The 6,850-nt window shown below is 30.9% G+C and overlaps 1 pseudogene; it reads left to right on the top strand.

The window, feature by feature from the left end:
- The first annotated feature begins 1,632 nt into the window (after window positions 1–1,632).
- On the top strand, window positions 1,633–2,193 carry LOC125834986 (NAC domain-containing protein 71-like; annotated as a pseudogene).
- The last annotated feature ends 4,657 nt before the right edge of the window (window positions 2,194–6,850 follow it).

Genomic DNA, 6,850 nt, shown 5'->3' with positions numbered 1-6,850 from the left:
GTATATATATTTTTTTTCATTTTTTCTTATATCACTTTAGTGAAAAAATTGGGAAGCGGCTCCGTCCATTTTCTCCAGTGAAGAATTAGATTCTTTACACGCGTCCCATAAAAATTTTAATGAATTAATTTGATCATCCTTTAATCAGGGTTAATTATTTTTACAATGGTCCTTATCTCTTTCCAAATATTTACATTTTCACGGTCAAATAGTAATACATCTTCTTTGTCATGTTGTCCCCTCTATTCTTTTTATTTTTGATTTATATCCTCTTCTCTATTTCTAGTATGATATCTAGTTCAAAATAAGTTTTTAACATAAAAATAAATAACAAAACCAATAAACAGATTGCAAAATTAACTTCTTCTTTTTTGAAAATTCAATTTGTAAAAGAGGGTAGCAAAGCAACACATAACTATTGAAAATCTCAATTTTATCGATAGAAAGACAATATACAATTCCTAACACAATTTTTAATTTCAGCCTAGTTTAATTACTCCTTCTGTCCCAATTTATGTGACTTACTTTCCTTTTTAGTCCATCCAAAAAAGAATGACACATTTCTATATTCAGTAAAATTTTAACTATAAAATGTCGATTTTACTTTTAATGAAATGATTTACAGCTATACAAATTTCTATCATTCATTTTGGACCACAAGTTTTAAAAGTCTTCCTTTCTTTCTTAAACTCCGTACCGAGTCAAACTACCTCGCATAAAATGGGACGGAGGGAGTATCTAATTTCAGTAAAGAAAAAATCGTAACAAAGTCTTATAATTTCTTTTTTATCATAAACAGATGATAATAAATTCCAATATTTTGTGAAATTATTTCGATGTACCATGTCTTCCACCTTAAACACTATTAAGATAGTTTTTCTTTTGTTTTCAAATATTAAAGATAGTTTTATTAAGATGAAATGGAGGAAAGAGAAATATTTTTTTTTCTTGTGGAGACGGATAAAAAATAAAGTTAACCCTAGTTAAAGAATAAAACAAATCGATCCATTGAAACATTTATGGGACACGTGTAAAGCATCTAATGCCTCACTGGAGGAAATAGACAGAACCTCTACTGGACCGGAGTCGCTTCCAAAAAATTGCAATACGCCTTTCAAATATTTTACAAATTTTAATTGTTGTGACTTATAATTTTTTTTTTGTAATTTATAAATACGTAAATAAAATAATATTCAAATTATAAATTTTCAGTTAAAAATAAAGGTTAATTTTCAAAATCTAAAAAATGTGACATAACTAAAATCAAGGGTATTTATTTTCCAATATTGAAACAAATAATTGTTTATCAATAAATGAAAAAATTAACCTAGAACCGTCAATTACTGAAATTACAAAACTTGGGGTCAAATTTAGTAATTACGTTTCTTACGAAATTAATTAAGGAGAGAATTGCGAAATTAAGTCAAATATTATCTTTTCCCTACACTTTTATACCGCCAACACTATCCCAATAGTAATTACGTTTCTTACGGAATTAATTACCAAATATTATCTATCCCAATATTAGATAGATTAGGCTTAATTAACATATTATATAAACTCCACTACATTCAATTAAATTCTATTACATTGATCTTTTTACACCTACCAATTTTTTTTTATACAAATAACATGGCTTTATCAATATCTAAGCATAGTTTAGGTTTTCGATTCCATCCTAGTAATAAAGAGTTGATCAACCATCTAAAAAAATTCATGCTCGATGGAATTTTTCCACGTCCCCATGTTATCAAACTAAATGACCTATTTGGAGACTTAGAGCCATGGCAAATTATCGATGGAGAGAAGACAAGTTACTTTCTTATGCGATCAATAATTCGAACAAGAGATTCTCAAGAACTGTTGGGAGTGGGACTTGGAGTGGCCAAACAAGTGGTATTCCCCATTAGAGATAAATCAAATAGAAATATTATAATTGGATATAAGAGAAGTTTGAGGTATAAAAGTGGTATTGAAAAAGATCAAAGTGAAAAATGGCTTTCGAAGGAATATTTTTTGCCAGATGAGTATATTAAGAAAAGCAAGAACAAGGATATATTTGTCATTTGTAGAATTAAAGAGAAGAAAAAAGAAGAAAAGGAAAATAATAATGATGTTAAGGATGAAGATGTTGAGGGATTAGTGGATCCTCTATTTGAAGGTAATTATGATCAACTAATTAGGAAAATATGAATTTGCGGTTGAGGATGAATTGTTGCATGAGTAGTTTTTTTAAAATATTAGTACAATTCTTCTTTTATTATCTTGATCATCCCTATTTTTGGTTTTTATTTGTCCTCAATGGTTAGTTATGTATACACAATAAAATCTTATATGGATAGCTCATCAAAAGAAAGGAAAAAAAATCCTTATATTTATCTTTTTTTTTCGATGAAGGGGTTCGAATTCAACACAATATATTGCAAACAAATGTCTAACCTCTTCTAGTTCTTTTCTTTATAAATAATAATATTATCATGTAAAGTTAAACACTAAACACAATTATGTAAGAATAAAAAAGGGCAACCCTAAATCAATAATATTTTTGTGCATGTGTATTTAAGGCCTCTTATTATAATTTGGTGTTAGACTACTAATTTTATTGAGACGCTCTTGACACAAATCCAAGACATTTTCTTTTATAAAGAAATCGATTTAGATAGTCAAAAGCTTGAAGGTTCGAATTTTTTCTTAAGGTTTTGCCCTTGAAGTTTTCATTCAAGCTTTCTGGCAAAGCTCCGTTGGTGGTGGAAGCTCGTCGTCTCCTTTGCTCTCCATCCTGGTTTGTCTTCCAGTAACTCATTTATGCCTAGGATCAGAAGGTTTTAGTCAATTGGCTTTTGATTTGGAAGAATGAATATTTGTTACATAGTTAATAAGTTGATGTTAAAGTGCATTCATATTATGCCATTAATATGCCTAAGTTTTCTAGTGATTAATTTAGCTCATTTGTAAATATTCATCTTCATGAATAAAGGCTAATAATCTATCTTCTTGCTATTTTCATGTGACTTCGGGTGAGTTCTTTGAACTCCATTTACCTTCCTCTTTTCATTCCGAATGGGCCGTGGAGGCCCAACTCTACCCTTTCTCGAGTCAACCCCATTTCCAAGATAAAGAAGCTGATGAACAGGTAGAAATATAGCTGATATAGATGTTCGAAAGTCCAAAAATGGACTGTATACACTTAATATACAAATAAAAAAATACTAAACTACAGGGTTGAAACGAAAATACAGGTATTCGAAAGCTGAAGTGAGCTGTATACACTTGGTATATAATCCGATATACAAGAAAATAGACTAAAATACAGCCTATATATAGATGTATACATTCAGTGTATACAGGGATTTTCAAAAACAAAAATGGGCCAAAGCATAGTTTTTCTTTGCACAACAGTAGCAGCGGGAAGCAGAAATGGGCCACGAAATGCTCTTTTTATACCATTCTTTATTGGAAAAATTACTGAAATACACGTCTTATGTTTCCTTTATTTCCAATATTCCCTTCTATTTCTAAAAACATCTAAAATCCCTTATTTCTCTTCTAATTCTAAATTATTTTATAATGTATCCGAGCTACATATTATGTAGCTGGTTTATTTTATAATGTATCCGAGATAGTTCTTAATGTATCCGAGCTACATATTATGTATCCGGGTTGTTTTACTTTTTCAGGGATTAATGTAATTACAAACTAAATAAGGATAGATTGTAATTTCATATTAAAACTATGTGATTCCTAAAATTTATACTAGGGTGTATTTTGGTCTATTTTCTTGTATATCAGATTGACGTGTTTGAATTTGATGTAAAGGGTGGGAAAGATGGCAATCCACCAGATTTGACGACTATTTTCTTTGAGACTCGTAAAAAAGATAACAAGCTTGTTGAGCCTAAAGCAATTGAAAAACATGTACGTTTGGTAAATTGAATAAGTAAATAGCCTGAAATTGTTATGCGTTTGATAGAAAATGTCCTTTTATATATTTTGTAGGCTCAACTTGAGAAAATAGTTCAAGAAGATCCATCTCTATCTAGTATAGAGATTGTTGAAAAATGTTGTGGACCACCTGAGGTAAAACAATGGTCACTTGAGGTAGCACCACAAAGAATTTCTTACTGTGAACTTCAAAGAGCAACTCACGGCTTTGATGTAAATAATTTACTATGTAGTGGAAGTTTCGGTTCTATTTACAAAGGGACAGTAGCAGATGGGATGACTGTAGTTGTCAAAGTTTTCAATGTGCAGATGGAAGGCACATTTCAAACCTTTGACAGAAAATGTGAAATCTTTCTAAATCTTCGTCACAGAAATCTCACCAAAATCATTAGCAACTGTAGTAACTTGGATTTTAAAGCACTGATACTTGAGTACATGCCAAACAAGAGCTTAAACAATTAGTTGCTATATTGTCGCGGCTCAACTATAATGCAGAAATTGAATGTCATGTTCGACTTTGCATCTGCTTTGGAATTTCTCCATCATGGTTACTCAGTTCCGGTTATTCACTTTGATCTTAAGCCTAGCAATGTGTTACTTGACAGTAAAATGATGGGACACCTTACTGACTTTAGCGATGCCCAACTTCTAAGAAAGGAAGCTTCCTTTTCATTTCTTTCATTTTTATTATCTGACTGATGTTATATATTTAGTTGTAAATCTTTAAAATAGATATTAGATCCTCGGTTAATGCATCTCAAAGTCTTTCTAATGAATTTTTTTCTTATTTTCTTGCAGCTTTTGTTGATGTTTCTGGATAACACTCGATGAAGATTGGAACTTTTAATTTTTTGCCTACCTTATGTTTATTCTTCTGTGCAAGATACAAGTTTTGAAGAAAATGAATGAGCTCACTATTATTAGTTTTCTACAAATTTAATACAAAACTTGATATTAGTCTAACTCGGATGTTAGCTATGTTTTTTTGTTAAACAAATATTGAAATCAATATCATGGATGTGAACTAGTTTATTGTAATGAATTGCTTTCTTTACATATATCTTATTTTCACTGTCTCTTCTCTCTATATATATCATGTTTTCGTAGAAAATTTTTTAGTAGCAATTCGATATTTGTTGAAATGTATTAGTGCTCAATCAAGGACAAGAATTATGGATGGTCTCTAAAGGGCAATCTATGTCCAGGCAACTTGTTGCTCGTCTCTAATGGTATTCTAGGAGGGAGTTGTTGATAGTTGCCAAAGCTATTCTAGGACGAGGTTGGTGAGTCGCTAAAGGTATTTCTAGGACCAGATAGTTCTCGTCTTTAAAGCAATTCTAAGGACATGTCTTTAATGGTCGCTAGAGATTACTAGGACCAGATTTCTATCGTCTCTAAAGATTATTACAACTAGTTTTTGGTGATCGTTATAGAGTTTTATCGACCTGAAAAACGTATTTCCCAAGATATATTTGGTCTATTTGAGACCAGAAATAACGTCCCTAAAGGAATTTTGCGAACATTTTGGATCCCCGTCCCAAAAACCATTAGTGACTAGTTTCTTTGTCCCGTCGTTGTTGAGCGATAGCGAAGGAAGCTTTTAGGACGGGTGGCGACCAGATTTTTCAGGTCTCAAATGCTCGTTTGGGACCAGAGTTCGACTTTTAGGGACCAGATTTCCCTTCCTTAGATGCTGTTTTTCTTGTAGTGTCATAATTAGAGTAGCACCTTTCAAATCAAGATTTCATAAGCATCTAAATTATGATTTCATTCAAATATAAGAAAACCTTTCACAAATCATTGACACTTCATCTTTAAAACATCCTTTAGCCACAAATCATGCTTTTCATAAAATATGTAAAAGTCCTACATCAAATTCATGATCATAATCCATAAGTTCATAAGCATTGTTCATAGCTAAATTTCATAAAATAGGCAAAGGAATGGGGCCATATGAAATCGATTGAAAATCATGTAATTGAATGAAATGATTCATAATAAGATTGAATATAAATAATTTAATCTAATAAAGAGGACCATGAAGATTTGCATGAAACCCTAATAGAATGGAATAAAATCAATAAGGGATTTGAAGTATTTGAAAGTATCGTCAATGAAAGCATTTGAAGTTCTTGATAATTCTTTACCCATGAGTTTTTACAAGATTTCCTCCATGAGAGTATTTCAATTTCTTGATAATTCTTTTACGGAAGGATTTTCTAAAATTTTCTACATGATATTATGAATGATTATTCAAAGAAGAAATTATATTTTTAGAACTACTTAAATAATTTTCTTTATGACTTTTTGATAATTCTTTGGCGATTTCTTTGAAATCTTGTATTATGAACCCTAGAATTGTGAGTTATGAAAGTTCCCAAATGTGAGACATTATGATGCTATCATATGATTCTCTAACTTTATTATTATGACATGATATATGTCTCTTTTGAATGCAAAGATATGGTACATGAATTGTAACCTAATGATGTGATGATATGAATAATGTTGATAAACTATGGTCCTTGAATGTCATGAATATGATCCTTCGAGCTAACCAATGATCACACGAGCTTAATGAAGCTAAATAATTAACCAAAAAGTCATAAGTCTAAATGAAGAACCTCTGAAACTATGTTTTCTTGGGTAATATAAGGATAATATTGTTGTTTCAGGTGACTCATTTTATGCCCTTGGTAAAGGCTAGTAACAGATCCACATGATATGTACACATATATATATCATACCCGACAATGCATAAGATGGAATTAGTTGACTATGTCGAGATCAGACTCCATGCGATCACATGGTGATTTATATTAATTACACTATTAAAATTTCATAATGAAGAAAAATATGATGATAGATGTCACGAGCCAGACCATGGTGATTGACACCCACACTAACC

The sequence above is a fragment of the Solanum verrucosum genome, unplaced genomic scaffold (genome assembly GCF_900185275.1).
Source record: "Solanum verrucosum unplaced genomic scaffold, falcon-dt-bn FXZP01000058.1, whole genome shotgun sequence".
In the NCBI taxonomy this organism is placed as follows: Eukaryota; Viridiplantae; Streptophyta; class Magnoliopsida; order Solanales; family Solanaceae; genus Solanum; species Solanum verrucosum.
This window is presented reverse-complemented; position numbering and strand designations above follow the sequence as displayed.